Raw genomic sequence first — 16,664 nt, 5'->3', positions numbered from 1 at the left:
TGGTGGTGGTGGTGTGTGTGTGTATGTGTGTGTGTGTGTGTGTGTGGTGTGGTGGTGGTGGTGGTGGTGTGTGTGTGTGTGTATGTGTGTGTGTATGTGTGTGTGTGTGTGTGTGTGTGTGTGTTGCATGGGGGCGATTTGACAGAAGGAGAGGAAGCCATCAGTAGGACAGAGCTAAAAGCTCATAAGGAAAGAACTGAAAGGCCATCAGCTCCGGTAACACGATAGGAATGCAACCGGAAATAACCAGACACAATGCTGCCCGGCTGCTCGGTGACGTTTTGGAAAGATAACAGTGAGACAGAAAGTGGTGTTGGAGGTGAGGCAGGGGATAGGCTCTGTCTTGGAGGACAAGGGGTGGGTGTTCTGGGGAGAGCAAGTCTAAATGTGAGCTTCAGCCTCAGCAGTGCCACCCCCCAGCGCCACCCCTCCCCCTCCCCCAGCGCCACCCCTCTCCCACCCCTCCCCCTCCCCCACCCCCACCCTGAGCCAGCGACACCACCACCGGGAACTATAACTTACAATAGAAATGTAGCCTAAGGAAGTAATCGGGCAGTGTGTTAAGATGGACTTTCAGAGGGTGCTGACTGATAATGCTAAAACATATTAAGATCTAAATGACAGCAAGAGGCTGCTTGAACAATCCCACCCCAGGAAGAGGACTCTACAGATACTCAGCGTCATGACCTGTACTCAGTGTGGCGACTCTCCATTCAACCCCATGACTCAACACGGTGATGATCTATCTCCTCAACACAGCGACCCACCGCTCACCACAGTGACACTCCATTCAAATCGGCCGCCTTCCACTCAGCAGACCGACCCTGCACTCAACGTGGTGAGGCTCCTCTCTGTATGATGAACCTCTACTCAACACAGTGACTCCCCCGAGACACAATGACCCTCCGTTCAACCTTGTGATCCTCCACTCAATGTGGTGACCATCCTGGTTGAATCAAGCCCAGACCTGTTTCTCTGTGCCACACGGTAAAACCGAAGCCACACACCCTCTGTGCGTTTCTCCTGTAGTTTTCTGTGTGCTTCGTTAAGCCCTACACCCCATGACAGTGGGGCTCCATGGTGTTTGCTGTTACACCCTCAGCGCCCAGCAGGGGTCCCAGAATGTAGCGTGTTCTCAATAAATCATTATTAAATGAGTGACTGGGTGTGTTTCTTGCTGTGGATCAATTTGGTAGTACAGAATTACGAGAAAGGGAACAAGCTATAAAACAGCACACACCACGGGAGACTGTTCTCTCTCTCTGCTTGATGTTGCTGTGGCAATCACATGCACATGGCTTCAAAGGCACATATGACACTTCTATTTGCTGCTAGGGATATCCGTGTAGGTGAAGTTTTCCGTCTAGACCACTGATCAGCTCTGTCCTGCCAGCTGCTTCCCAAATAACCACACAGAGACTTATTTTTACTTATAAATGCTTGGCCTTGGTCTCCACACAGCTCTTACAACTTGAATTGACCCATTTCTATTAATCTATGTGCTGACCCGAGGCTCGTTTACCTCATCTATGAACTTTCCATGTCGCCTTTTCTGCATCTGGCTCTATCGAGACTTCTCTGACTCTGCTCTCCTTCTTCCCAACGTTCTCTCTGCCCTGCAAAATCCTGCCTAGCTATTGGACAATCAGCTTTTTATTAACAATGAGAGCAATACATCTTCACAGTGTAAAGAAAGATTATTCCACTGCATGTCCACAAGATCAAAGGAGTCCTAAAGAACAACCAGCTGGGGTCATATCTGAAAGACACTTTGGCTTCCCAAGAGTAAAGTAGAAGTGACTGCCTTTGGTGGTCTCAAACATGGATGTAATGGATGGAGCTGCAGCAGCCATATTGTAGCCATGAGGAAAGTTCTGAGAGAACCATAGAAAGGCTAGGTCTGACACTGCTGAGCCAGTGGACTAATTAGCAACTTTAAACACTCCACCTAAATGAGAAAAGTCTGTTTCTCTCTTTAAGCTAATGTACTTGTGGCCAAATGCACTCCCAATAGGTACAGAGTATGAGCCCATAAATATTGATGTGTGTAGAAATGAATAGAAAAGTTTTAAGGGATTCCATTTAAGTGTGATTTTCCTTCCCATTTTCATGTAATAAAGTTTTTTTTAAGAGAAAATGTATAAATAATGAGAACAAGGTTTATATTTAGAAAATGATAGTGATTCTATTTTTTTTTTTTTTAACTAGGCAAAACATCAGATTCCCAGGAAGGACCTCTCATCCAGTCACTTGTTGGCACCTTGAAGAACAAATTCAAGTGCCCCGTGGATGAGGCATGTGATACTAAGGCTGAAAGTGTCCTCACAGCAGGGTGTGATCCCAATCCTGGGAGGTCCGTAGCAGACACGAGGGTTCCAGGGAGACAGGGCTGCCCTGAGGCTCTGAAACGATCACCCAACCCTTCAAGGACACATTGTCTTTACCCGAGACCAGGCCCCTGGCATCTCTACAGCCAGCGTGCCAGGTGCTGTGGGGCCTGAAAGGTGGGGCTGACAGGTGGCGTTGGCAGTGTGTTCTCTGTAAACACAGGCATGCAGTGAGCTACCCTGTCGGCTCCTCTCATAACAAACGCGGGCTGTCCTGTGAAAGTGACCCTGGGGAAGAGCACAGGAAAGCGGAAGGGACAGAAGGGAGAGAGATGCCAGTGACTCTCTCCTTGGGGAACACACTAGGGACAGCCATGGCACTGCTCTGTATGGCCACTGCCGTGGGTGCCAGTCTGCATTACGGGCTACTTGGGATAGGTGCCCTGCAGAAGCTGGGCTATGGACAGACAGATGACCAGGTTACTGTGGGATGTGGGGGACACAAGCCCACAGGGACAGATGGCAGCAGCATTCAAGGGCCGAATCTGGTGGTGACAATACATTACCCACCCGCCCTGTGGCTTGTCACTTAGAGTGGTTCAGACCAGCCTAGACAGCTGGGAACCCCAGTGGGCCTGTTTTCTCCTTGCTCTACCTTTCTCCTTCCCTCTGCCTCTCGAACCCTGGGTCAAGGGCCGGGCCTGAGCCCTTGCTTCTTGCCCACACCTACACCAGGGCCTTCCTCCTTCCCAGGAGCCCCCCTCCATCCTCCAGCCTGAGTGGAGACTGGATCCCAGAGAAGTCCTCCTCAGCCTCAGTTTCTCTTTCCTGCAGTGGAGGGTAGGCTGGCCGATGGTTGGGTGGTTTTGGCTCAGGGTTTCAGCTGGCTGGCTTCCCTGCATCATTAGCACCCTGGCCTGGAGGGCTGGAAGTCTTCTCATTCACAGCTGTTCTCCCCTCCCTGCCAATTGCCCCAGGGCCCTGGATGCTGGGGATTCCTTCCCGCAACCCTAGACCTTGCCGCACCTGATGCCAACGTGTTCATGCCCTTGGGGTCCTTCAGATCCATGTCCCCAGTCTGGGGACAGGGCTGGCTGTTCACAGGGTTGTGCCGCCATCTGACATGCACACCGTCCTTCCGTGCCTGGCTGATGGATGTGAAGTCCAGTCAGTGTGGTGGCACCTGAAGTATTTCCCCAGCTGCTCTCTCATCTGTCCCCTCCCCTTGGTGAGGTTGGAGTTACTGTCACAGTTCTGTTGACGAGGGAATAAGCTGGGAGTGGGCAAGTGGGTGCCATGGAAACACTGTACAGTTAATAGTAGAGCTGAGATAGATGTCTGGGACTGAAATCTGGGTCTGCTCTTCCCCCCTCCGCAAGTCCCCTTCCCCACGATTCACCTCCCACTGTGGTCACTGCCCCCCACCCCGCCTCCAGGCCTGTGTGTTTGCTGGCCTCTGCCTCCGCATAGATCCACCGCGTCCAGCGGAAGGCCGCTCCTGAGTGTAAAGTCATAGGAGGGAAGAACCCTGGGAACCGGCTTACAGGAGGAGGTGACAGACATCTGGGGCATTTGCAGGTCCCTGCACAGTCTGAAGAAGCTGACCTCTCACAGGCTGCCACACATCCGGTGCTCTGCTTTGGGCATCCTGGACCATGGGGAGAAGAAGCACGGCATAAGGAATTCTGGTCAGAGCATGTGGAGTGGACTGAGCCGTAGGAGCAGCTGAGGGGCCGCAGGGTGGCTCGCCCACCCCCTTCCGGACACACAGGCATCCATCCTGTCTTTCTCAGGAGCTCTGGTCACCACCTCGGGCTGGACACCAGACTCGCTACCATCTTTTTTACAGCTGCGACCCAGCGTCTATGATACTTGAGGGGACAGAGGAAAGTTTTGTCCTGTTTGTCTTAATTTTAATTTTAGGGGATGAAAGAAATGTGGGCATGCTTGGAGGGGGATGGGAAAAGGGGAGAGCAGGCCTCAGTTACATCTTCTCCCAATGGCCTGCAAGGGGTTTCAGGACAGGGTGAAAAGAAGTTGTCCAGGGGTTGTGGGGAGCCTGAAGAAGATCCTGTGTGTGCAAACATGTGTATGTGTGTGCACATACGTGTGTAAAGGCATTACTCTCTGCACAGGGCTGTGGTCAAAACCCTCTTCTGTCCCCAGCCTTCCAGACTTTCTATACTCTCAGGAAAGACAATGCCTTGTCTCGGCCTCAAGAGACATTGAAGACACACGCTTCCATCCCAGCCACCCCGGCTGAGCCATGCACTGCACCCAGCATGTGGCAGCCATGACAACTGGACCACAGATCCTGCTTCCATCTGCGGTGCTTAGGTCACCCCCACGGAGCCTGGAGACAAAGCTGGGTGCCTGTGGCATTGGCTCTGCCTCCTCCCGCCTTCAGGCTGAGATTTCTCTCGCATTGTAGTGGGTGCCCTCTGCTGGTCCATTGTGGACACTGCGCCTGGGCCTCCAGAGCCTCCTGGGAGTGGAGGCGCAAGCTTGGCCTTTCCCTTCTCTCTTCCTCACTGTTTCATCATGCCCTAGACATCCTGGCTCATCACCAGCAACCCCTTGTCCTCAACAGCCTCTCCCCTACATCCCTCTCTCCTTGCTCTAGAATGCCTGGTCTCCTAGAGAACCTGTTTGTAGCCTTCTCTTTCCCGGCCGAGACATAGAAGCTGCTCGTTAGGACCACATCCTCCAGATCACTGTCCTCCGCCCCCACAAACCCACGATAGGTCACCATAACCACCCCCCCACCCCCATGTATCCCTGCTGTGTGAAGAACTCAACTGGCTCACTGCCACCTCTATTGGGGCCACTCACCTAGCCTCCCATACCCTCCGTTGTACTCTTGACCTCGTCCTTTGGTACCTGGGTCTCTTCCAGCCTTTCAGTTTTAAAACTCTCACTCCTGCTCTAGTCTGCCCACACACACCCTCCTCAGCAGCTCTTCTGGCTAGCATTCATCACAGACATCCTCTGAGTACACTGCCTCTCACTTCCTTCCACACCTCACCTCCACTCAGTTAACAATGGCAGCTCACTCTTGGAGCCTCCTCTGACCACCCCTCAGCTCCCTGACCTGGGACTTGCGTTCATCCTCTTGCCTCTGTCTCCCAAGTGTTTGAATTGCAGACATATCCTACCAGACACTGCTATTTATTTTAATTAAAAAAAAAAACAACAACCTTGCAGCTGGATAGTATAGCTTGTGCCTAGAAGCTGAGAGGTTGAGGCCAGAGGATTGCTGTGAGTTCAAGGCCAGCCTAGGTGACAGAATGAGCTGTTGCCTCAAAACAGCAACAGCAACAATGCCCGAGTCACACTTGCAGGGAATAGTCTAAGCATGGTAACTCCAGCACAGTTCCTAGAGAATTCGGAGGCTCAGGCTATGATTCTTATTGCTACACAGATGAGGTCATGGGATCTCAGAGAGAGGCCATGTGACCCCAGACAATGTTGTCTTGTCCTAGTGTTGGCCCTGCTCCTTTATGAGGCTTCCTAGACCCCTCCCCATCCTTCCTAGCAGCTGATGCTCTGCTGTCCTGTCAGTGAGAAAACATGTACAATACGTACAGAACCTCCATCCCTGCCCTGACACCAGACCTCGTGTATCCTTTTGCATCTTCTGTTGGGGTGGAAGAGGTCTCTAAGCCTTCCATAGTGACTCTGAGAACACCCTTTCTCCCTGTGGAAGACTCCCCTCTCACCTGAACTGCGTGTTCTTCCCTCAATTCCAGCATCCCAGAGTGCTCCACCTCTCCCGTGCCAGAAGAGGGGGAAAAAAAGCCAAAAAACAAAAAAATTCTTGATCTCATACACCCTCCACTTACTGCCTATTTTGGGGTGCATTTTAAAATTACTTTTAAATTTAGTTGCTACACAACAGGTGTGTGTGTGTGTGTGTGTGTGTGTGTGTGTGTGTGTGAACAGTGTGATGTTTAGACACGTATGTAATCTGTAGTGATCAGATTTGAGTAATAAGTATATTCATGGCCTCAAGCATGTGCCACTTCTGTGCTGTGAGAACAGCCAGAAGCATCTTTCTGGCTCCTTTGAAATCTGTATGATATTTAGCTGCGGTCACTCCGGTGCAAAAGAACCCGACAATCCCTCTGTGCCAGCCTCGCCACTCCTGCAGGAGACTCTCCCTCGGTTGGGCCCATTTGGTGACGCTCCTGTGCTGAATCTGGTTGCTGGACGCCATCTTCTGGTCTACTTCTGCTATAATGGCTCTTGGCCCACTAGTTGCGTTTGTCGCTGGACCCACCCACCTCCCCCGCCCCCTCACCGCGCACACTCCCTCCCCCCCCACCCCCCCACCCCCCGCCCCCTCACCGCCGCACACCTGATAGACTCCCTCATGAACTCTGGTCCCTGCTTTGAGCGCCACTAAGACTCAGCCAAGCATCTTTCTGTGTGATTCATGCCATCGAGAGAGTGAATTGGCTCAAGAGGTCGAAAGGGTAAACAGGGAGCCCCTAGTTTCCCCAGTAAGAGCCTCTCTCCGGTTCTGTAACAACACCAAGCACTATCCCTCTTCTGTCGCCCTCTCCCTTTCTGTCTCTCTGTCTCTCTGTCTCTGTCTCTGTCTCTCTCTGTCTCTGTCTCTCTCTCTGTCTCTCTCTCTCTCTCTCTCTCTCTCTCTCTCTCTCTCTCTGTCTCTCTCTCTCTCACTTTTCCTTGCTTGTTCTCTCCCCCCACCACACACATAGAAATTGTCAACTTTCAAAGAACATCCAGGGTGCAACCATGTCCATAGCCATTCTGCTCCCCGGTCACCACCATTGTATGGGCTCATGGGCTCCGGACCGCTTTCTCTGTTTCCACCCTGGCCTGCTACCCTCTGCCTTCTTAGTAGCGGCAATACTTCAATAATGGGTCAGATCAATTTCTCTCCCCTCACAACTGCCTTCATGTCTCTACCTGAGACCCCAGAGGGTGCAGAAGCTCCTCGCACACTGCACCCCACATCTTGGGCCCACCCAGGACCCACTCCCTCCAGACACTTTCCTCGCTGCCCTTTCAAGTCCTCTCACGCCCCTCAAACACGCCAGCCTCGCCATCCTCTTGGCCCTAAGCACCTGACTCTCCTGTCCACTCTCCTGCACACAGTGGTGCGTGCGTGCGTGCGTGCGTGCGTGTGTGTGTGTGTGTGTGTGTGTGTGTGTGTGTGTGGGTGGCAGGGGCTGATTGGAAGTCCGTGCTCATTGCTCTAACCCAGCACCTGGAACAGTGTTCAGAAGCAACGTGTGCTTGGAGATAATTAAGTCAAGCGGTCAAAGGGGCCTGTCAGGCTCGGGTGCTGAAACATTGGTACAGCAGAGACAGGGCTCCTCTCTCACCGAATCCAGGACGACGGGCACACTGCCTGACTGGTTTGCAGGCAACCTTTGTTTGTCCCCGTCTGATGCAGCCCCTGTTGAACCTGGAAGAAAGCCGTAGCTCTTCTCTCCCACCTCTGCTCCCCAATCTCCACCAGCTCCAGAAAGTGCCCTGGCCTCTGACAGTTGGCCTGTGCCAGACTCTCCTGGCCGTGCTCTCTCTGGGCCTTAGGAAGCAGCTGGAAAAGGACTCAGGTTCACAGGATGGCATGGTGGCCCTCAGTTTCTTCATCTAGTAAGGAAAGGCAATAGTCTCAGCCCAGCGTGCTCCATAGGGCCTGGAAAGATGACGCAGGGACAAAGGAAACACTCTGGACAAAGGCAAGGCGAGATGTGTCACTACTGCGGACACAAGCAGCAAGACCCCTCTAACCCGGTTTGGGGTCTATACCTTGGGCTTTGTTCTGTACATGCAGAGGCAAATGTCACACATACTTATGCGCTATGGCTGGTTTATCACTTGGTTATCTGAATGTCACCCCAGGGTCCATTGTGTTTGAGGGCTTGGTCCCTGGGGTGCTGCTGGGCGGGATGGAATCTTGGAAGGTGAGTTCTTGTGGGAAGTCCTTAGGTCATTGGAAGATCACATTGGAGGAGCTTGTGGAGTTCTAGCCTGTCACCTCTCTGCTTTCCTTGGAGACATGAGCCTTTCAGTCCATCACACACCTCTTGTCACCGCCATGGGCCGCCTTCCCTAGAACTCAGCCCACACTGGTGTCCCACCCTGGCAGTCCTCAAATGGGTCAGATGCTTAGGCGCTGTGGTTGCCTTTTGACCTCTAGGATTTCTTTCTTTCTTTCTTTCTTTCTTTCTTTCTTTCTTTCTTTCTTTCTTTCTTTCTTTCTTTCTTTCTTTCTTTCTTCCTTCCTTCCTTCCTTTCTTTCTTTTTTTGGTTTTTCAAGATAGGGTTTCTCTGTATAGTTTTGGTGCCTGTCCTGGATCTCGCTCTGTAGACCAGGCTGGCCTCGAACTCACAGAGATCTGCCCGGCTCTGCCTCCCAAGTGCTGGGATCAAAGGCGTGCACCATCACCGCCTGGCAACCACTAGGATTTCTTAGGAAGTAGTGCACTCCTATTTGCCACCCTTGCCCATCTTAGGCCATGGATGGTGGGGACACCCCTGGATCCTTGCTGGGACTCTCGTGCACTTCATTTGTTCTCGGATTTTCACTGTGATCATTTTTGTGCCATTTGCCCCCTTGTCTAATTCTTTCTTGGGATAAATTCCTAAGAAATAAAGTTACCAGGTCAGAACTATGGACAATGTCACAATCTGTCACTGATTAGAGCTACTAGTGCAATAAAATGAAGAGCCTGAACTAGACACAGAGCAGAAGGGAACTCCTTACTAAGATACCATTTCTAGTCAGCAGAGCCATCTCTAAGGAACACTAACAACATTTAGTGTATAACAGCCTCAAAGCTAGTCTTGAATTTTAAACCCTCTTGCCTCAACCTCTTCAAAGCTACAGATGTGTGCCAAGTGTCCCACATTGCCTTCTTGAATTATGACCTGAAAGTGAGCATGCCCAGAAATATGCCTGTTGCCAAGGTGCTTTTCTATAGAAATATATAGACTCCCCTGATAAAAATCTGCATGCTTCTGTTGAGGAGGGAATTGCTTTAGAAATAATACCCATATTCTCTTTACCTGATTCAGGTAACGAATCTTCATTTTAAATTATTTTATTATTTTTTGTGTGTGTTTTGTGCACATGTTTGTGAATGTGTGTGCAGGTGACATGGATTGGAGAAGGAAACAGGAAGGGGAATGATGTGGTCACCTTCTCTCTGTCTTGGTGCCCAGCAATGTTTGCGTCTTCAGTCTGGTTTTGAGGTGAGAAGGACATTGTGGAGGAGTGCTCTCTTCTGTGAACAGAGAAGTAGAGCCTCAGTGTGAGAGAAATGAAGCACCATTCCAGTTAGCTCCGAGGTCTGAGGTTGCGTGTGATGGGATGGAGCCCAGCCTCTTCTGCCAGGGAGTCTGTGTGGGAGTGTTAGCAAATGAGAGCCTCCAGGCACCTTTTCTTCTTCCAACTCCTTCACTTGGTTTTGTTTGCTTGGTTTTTGAGACAGGGTTTCTCTGTGTAGCCTTGGCTGTCCTGGAACTCACTCTGAGGATAGCCTTGAACTCACAGAAATCTGCCTACCTCTGCTTTCTGAGTGCTGGGATTAAAGGCATGTGCCACTACCACCTGGCCACAATTCCACTTCAAAGAACTCACGAAACAGGTATGTCGCATATGTGAAGAAGCATGGCTCATCCTCACAGGCTTGAATGTGATGGCCAAGGAGAGAGGACATTCACCAGGCCCAGTAACAGGAGGATGGTAAAGAACTGTGGAACACATGTGGGATGATCTACAATGGGAAACAGTGGACTAGAGAGATATTGGACTAGAGAGATTCTGCTTCCCAGAATCTTAGAAATGTCCATAAATGAATGGAGCCAGCTGAGATTCCAGAGAGTCATTTGGCAGATGGATATGTTTCATTCTGCAAAATTTGGAAAATTAAAATATGTACACCACACCATTGATACCTATTCAGGATTTCAATGTGCAACTCCTATGAGTTCTAAAAAGGCTGATTCTGTAATTACATGCCTATTAGAAGTCATGGCCATCATGGGAGTACCTATACAAATTAAGACTGACAATGTTTCAGCATATGTCTCCAATAAAATGAAACAGTGTTTTGCTTATTACAATATAAAGTGTATTACAGGTATACTACACAATCCAACAGGGCAGGCAGTTATAGGATATGCTAAATAAACAGAAAGGGGTAATAATGACCCCTAGAAATAGATTACATAATGCTTTATTGACCTTGAATTTTCTTAATGCTGATGAGAAAGGAACAACAGCTACAGAGAGAGACTGGATAACAGAAAAAACTCCTGAGTGAAATCAACCTGTCTACTTCAAAGAGATGTTGACCTCAGAATGGAAACCAGGATGTATACTACATTGGGGAAGGAGTTTTGTTTCCACAGGAGAAGAAAAGCTATGGATACCAATGAAATCAATAAAAATTCGATTCAAACAGGAGACATCCCTTGATGAGGAGAAATGATAGCTCATCCACTGATACGACAATTCTTTCTACAAGTTGTAAGGAAAACTCACCAAACAAGGCTCGGGGAAGGGTTCTGTTTTTTGTCTTTACAGGATAACAGAAACACCCATCTTTAAGAAATCAAAAAGCTTTGGACACCCGGATATCTAAAGCAGAAAGGAAGGACCTATTGGTACCAATATACTCTACAGAGTAATATCTCACTGCCTAACATCAATATGTCTTTACCTCAAGAAAAGTTGTGGTCCCAATTCAATTATAAATCAAGCTGGCTTTGAGGTTGGAATGTGGCTCTCTCCTTCTCTAAGCCCAAGCATGTTGCTAAAAGGAAAAAAATAGGAGATTCTGTCTCATATCAGAGAGCCAACTGATGTGGGACAGAAGAAAGCCAATAATCTAGGGACCATTGTTGTCAAGATTCTGTTTCTCTCCATGTTTATTCTTGATTCCTTAGAATCCTTCTTCACATGTCATGTCATCTTAAAATTTAAACTTTCTGTTTTAATATTAATAATGTTCAAGTTTTCCATAACGAAAAATAAATCTTTCTAATATCAATCTCTGGAGTCTCCAGGAAGAAGATGGGGCCCCACAACAATGACTCTACCCAGTTCATAATGATGCCATTAAGCCGATAAACATCACTCAATGATCAGCTTTGAACTGCAAACTCTTCAGGACAGTTCCAAGATGAGATCCATCATATCACACTTCTAGCTAGAACTTCAGACAAACCTCACCTGTTGCTCTGAGACTGGCTACAAATGTTACAACTAGTCATGAGACTTCATCATTGTTTTAGCTTTCTTACAGGATCCCATGGAGATACTGTCACCCCCTCGACAGCAGGTAGCAGTTTCAAGAAAATGAGGCCCCTGTTCCCAAAAGATTTTATTTTCTCAGGGTTATGGATAATTGTCATCTGTTAGGGGTTGGTTATAAGTTGTAATAGGGTTGGGGGTTGTAGTAGGACAGGCCCATAGGGTCGAGGAAATTGGCTCAAACCAATTGCCAAGGCACGCACCTAATGTACTTCCTTATGAGCCAACCTGGAGTCTGCCTGAGGTCCTAGCAACAGGCACTGTCAGAGTTCCTGATCATGCCCAGCCAATGAGGGACAGCCACACAATGTCACCAGACTGGGACACAGCCTGGGTGCTAGGAGGAGGGTAAATAAGACCTTCCCCATTATTGAATAAACAAGTTTGCCTTCAACTGACTCCTGGTGTCTGTGTCGTTGATGCCACACCTTCTCACCCCCTCCCCAAGGGAGCTGTTGGGATCTAGCAACATCAGGTGGAATAATAAAGTTTATACTCGGGATTCTCTTTTGGAAAAGAAAAAAAGGGGAATAGATAGGTTAGGATATTAAGGTAGATTATTGTATCTACTTGTAAACTAATTTAGCAAACTATCAGCCTTAGATAATTTGCACTGGTATGGATTCTTGTATATTGATACAAATGTAAACTATTTTTCTATTCTTATTTAAGATAATTTGTATATTGATGCAAATTCAAAACTGTAATTGTCATATTGTACATATGTTCCTACTTTTGTTTGAAATATTTTGTGTGTTGATACAAATGTATAATTATATTTATCATACTGTATGTATGTTCTACCTCTGTTGAGGATATTTTGTATATTTATACATATTAAGAATATTGTTGTCATATTGCACTATACATTTCTATATTGTCAGAATTTTGAAGTCATTGTCCTTATACTGTACATTTGTTTACAGATTGTTTACTGTTAATGTGTAGCCTTAGTCCTCAGGTTATTTAGGTAGATAAGGCTTACAGATTAATAGTCACCCATGCTTGTCATAGTTATTGATATGTTAGTTAGGTTTTCTAGATATTACAGAAATATATGTCAGATGGATAGGTAATCTTCAAACACTCCATAGACCTAGAGAATATGGCATTTTAATGTTTTGATAACTTAGAATTCTGTTGACGTGAGACACAATTGCTCCTGGCAGCACCAATCTGATCCCAAGAGAATGTTGGGCTTCTAAGGCATTTCCATTTGGAAGTTTGTCTTCTTCTTGGCACAAAATGGCCTGCTGGGTAAAAAACTGCCCTCGCCTCAACTGCAGACAGAATGAACGCTGTCCTTTCCAGATGAGCAGGACACAAGGAAAAGCAACTGCTGAACCTTGCCAAGACAGGGTAAGATGGTCTTTCAAAATTCCTGCTTCTGAAAATGGTCTGTCAGATATTCTAGGCCTATAGCCAACAATGGATGCCCCAACAATGCTGAGAAACATTGGGTGACTGTCCAGGCTGCCAGCTATCTGTCAATTCTTGCAGTTTTTCAGAAGTTACTTGCTTGCACTTCCTGTTTACTCAGGTAATATTATTTTCCTTCTCAGGTCTTTGATGGGGTGAAAGACTAGATAGTTACAGTTATAATCCTCTCATATCTTAGCTACGAACATTTTAGGTACTAAAGTTTCTTCAGGATAGGACAGCTATTGGAGTAATCTCTATAACTTGCCATTTACCTATGGTCTGGACATTTAATATGTATTTCTTGTTCTTGTTGGTTGTATTTCCATTTTTGTTTATGTTATTACCTTTCCCTTCTCCTGAAAAATACTTGATAATTGTTCCTATTGTATATAGTTTTGTATTAGGTTTAGAACTTTCTTATTTAGATAAAAGAAGGAGATGTAGTAGGGAGATGTAGTGGGTACCTGTCCCTCCTATGACCTTGAGGTACAGCCCCTAAGGCGAGGCCTCTGAGCTAGCTTAAGACCTGAGGGTCACATATGAAGCCCTCTCCTGTCCCTCGTGGGCTTGGACAGTGGGGACTGACTCAGGCAGCAGAAGCAGCATGGGATCGGCCATCAGCCTTCCAGGACTCTGTGACAGATCTGCCTTATCCTGTTTAGTGAGTTGTTCTCCTCAATATAATTTCTTAATAAATAATTCCTTTATCAATAATCTGTGGATTATCTGCAATACCAAAGTATATCAGGAGCACATGGACACATGGGCAGCAAAAGACATCAAACAAAGCAAGCCTGTGAATTTACTGAGCACACCAAACATACTCTCATCTGAGACTATAAAAGTAGCACCCCAAGACTGAGATGTGTCCGACACACTAACCTATCTCCTCTTGTCCAGGACCATTGACCCAGGAAAGGACCTCTGCCTCTGTCCCCAGGCTTCAGCTGGAGCCATCTCAGCTCCCACAAACAGCTTTGCTCTGCCCTGCAGTCTGGTCCCCTATGGAGACTTTCCAGTTCTCTTCATCTGCCTCCTGGGCAGCCTCTAACCCTTTCCTCGCCGACTGAGTCAGCAGAGGCCGATCAGATGCATAACTGTGGTGGGAGATGCTGACAAGTGGGGGAGGCTGTGCATCAGTGAGGACCACGGGTGCACGAGGAACTGGGTAGGATTTGGCTCAACTTTATTGTGAATATAAACTATGTGAAGTGTAACACGTGACCTCAGAGTTGGTAACTTTTAACTTTTTTATTTCTGTTGGTGCAGCAGTGAGGAGATGCCTTAATTTTTTTATTTTTATTTTATTTATTAAGATCGGAGTAAAGGAATCTGTGATGGCCGGTGACCACTATGGAGTGAAATCAGGATCACTTGGTGAATTACAACCAAGAAAACTGACATAGCACGTGAATTTGTTGCCTGTTAGTAAGTCCTGACACTGTAGGAATATATGGATGTGTCTGTCTGTATTTCTGACAAGCTGCCTTTATGATGCCTGCAGCAAGAGGTGCAAGGATGGAGTTGGTGTGTGACTTTAAGGACTTTGGCTCAAGGTGGAGCCCAGGTATTTGGGACAACAATCTAGCAATCCTTGTTGGTGCCCTGGAGTGTTTAAGGTCCCGGCTTGAGTTTCAGCCTGCAGAGGTTGGAGGACCTGCAGCTGGCAAGAGAAGCAGTCCAACGCTCTGTGATTTGAGATGCCCCAGGGTTGGGGTGGAGGGGACTGTGGTACTCTGCATCTAATGGTTAATATAGTTTCCTTTGACAGCCCCTGATCACGCAAGAGTCAGGGCTCTGGGGATGTTTGTGGGAGATTGTCTAGACTCGGTAGTTAAAGAAAGACAGCTCCTGGGCTGAATAAGAAACAGCAGCACTCATCTCTCTCTGCTTCTTGACTGTGGATGCATTGTGAGCATGTGATCAGTTGCTTCTGCAGCTACACTTCTGCACAACAATGACCTGTGCTGGCAAACTGTAAGCCAAAAACAAACCCCTTCCTTAAATTGCTTCTCTCAAGTATTTTTCACGGCAAACGAGAAAGGTAACCAATACATAGGATAAGACACTAGAGCCTCCAGCATCTAAAAAAAAAAAAAAAAAAAAGACATCTCACCACTTCACCAATAGAAATAAAAAGTTAACTGTTGAAAATTCCATTTGAAAGTACTTCTGTAAAAATAGAAAAACGAGAAAGGTAACTAATACATAGGATAAGACACTAGAGCCTCCGGCATCTAAAAAATAAATAAATAAATAAATAAATAAATAAATAAATAAATAAATAAATAAATAAATAAATAAATAAGGCATCTCCTCGGCACTTCACCAATAGAAATGAAAAGCTAAATACTGAAAATTCCATTTGAAAGTGTCTCTGTAAAAACACAGCGTCTCTGAAAAGAGAGCCGAAGTGGGAACAGTAGTTTTCTACAGCTTCTGGCTAGCACAAACGGTTGTTTCAAGCAACAGGAACTTGTTGCTTTGAGGTTCTGGAGGCCAGAAGTCTCTGTCAAGGGGGAGTGGCGTTGTGCTATGGGGAGAACCCCTCCTAGTCCCTTCCGGTTTGGGGGGCCTCCTACTCCGGTGTTAGCACCTCTCTTTGCCCAGCCTCTTCCCGGCCTTCGGCCTTCCTCCGGCTTTTGCTTAGGCCCCTCCTTTTGTTTATCAAACCAGCCCCCTAAGTAGGGTCAAGGCTGGGCGCATCTTCTGAGTGGACATTCTCGAACCTACTACTATGGTTTCAGGAGTGAGAGGAAGAACTTCCCAGTGTACATTTGGTGTGTGGGGGGGGGTAGGGCCACTCACCGGTGACCAGTGGGTGGGGCTAGAGGATAGATCTGAAAAGGGGGAAGAGTTGCGGTAGGGGGATAATTAATGAGGGATGAAAACCCAGCCAAGTGGCAGGCACCCTGCTAGGTACTAGGTATCCTTTTCCCCCCCACCCCCCTCCACCCCGGGAGAATGCAGTGAAGGGTGTGGGATGAGACATGACTGCTCCTCTGGTTCCATCTGTCAAAGAGCCCAGGGTACCTACACACCTTCCCCTTTCCTCACCCCACCCCATCCCCCTCCCCCGACACAGGCTGTTCGGGAGCACACACACACACACACACACACACACACACACACACACACACAGCATACTGAACCGAGACCGTCTTAGCCCGACATTGAGACGTTCTGTGCACAGTTTCAGGGTAAGAAGCCTCGGAGGGAGCATGAGAAAGACTAGCTGGGGGATTTGCTGCAGGTAGCCTTGGGGAGAACGCTGGCCAAAGTCTGGTTCATCGAAGCAAGGCGGAGTCTCCAGCGTCTCTGAGTAAACGTGAACGAACTCATTTTCCTGCAATGATGGGCTATTTGGTGGGGATAAAGAAACAGAACACCGGGATGACATCAACCTGGCCTCACGGCCTTCCCTGAGCCCTACTCCAGAGGATTCTCTGGTGTGAGGTAAAGACAAAGGTGGAATGGACAGCTGCCTCAGACCGCAGGACCTGGATTCATGATCGGTTGAGCAGCTGCAGACTGCGATCCCGAAGCAGCTTGGAGTCCTGCTTCCGAGGGGAGGCTGGCATTGTGCCTTCCCTCCGTAGCACCTGCTCTGACACCAGAGC

The sequence above is a fragment of the Peromyscus eremicus genome, chromosome 2 (genome assembly GCF_949786415.1).
Source record: "Peromyscus eremicus chromosome 2, PerEre_H2_v1, whole genome shotgun sequence".
Taxonomy (NCBI): Eukaryota; Metazoa; Chordata; class Mammalia; order Rodentia; family Cricetidae; genus Peromyscus; species Peromyscus eremicus.
This window is presented reverse-complemented; position numbering follows the sequence as displayed.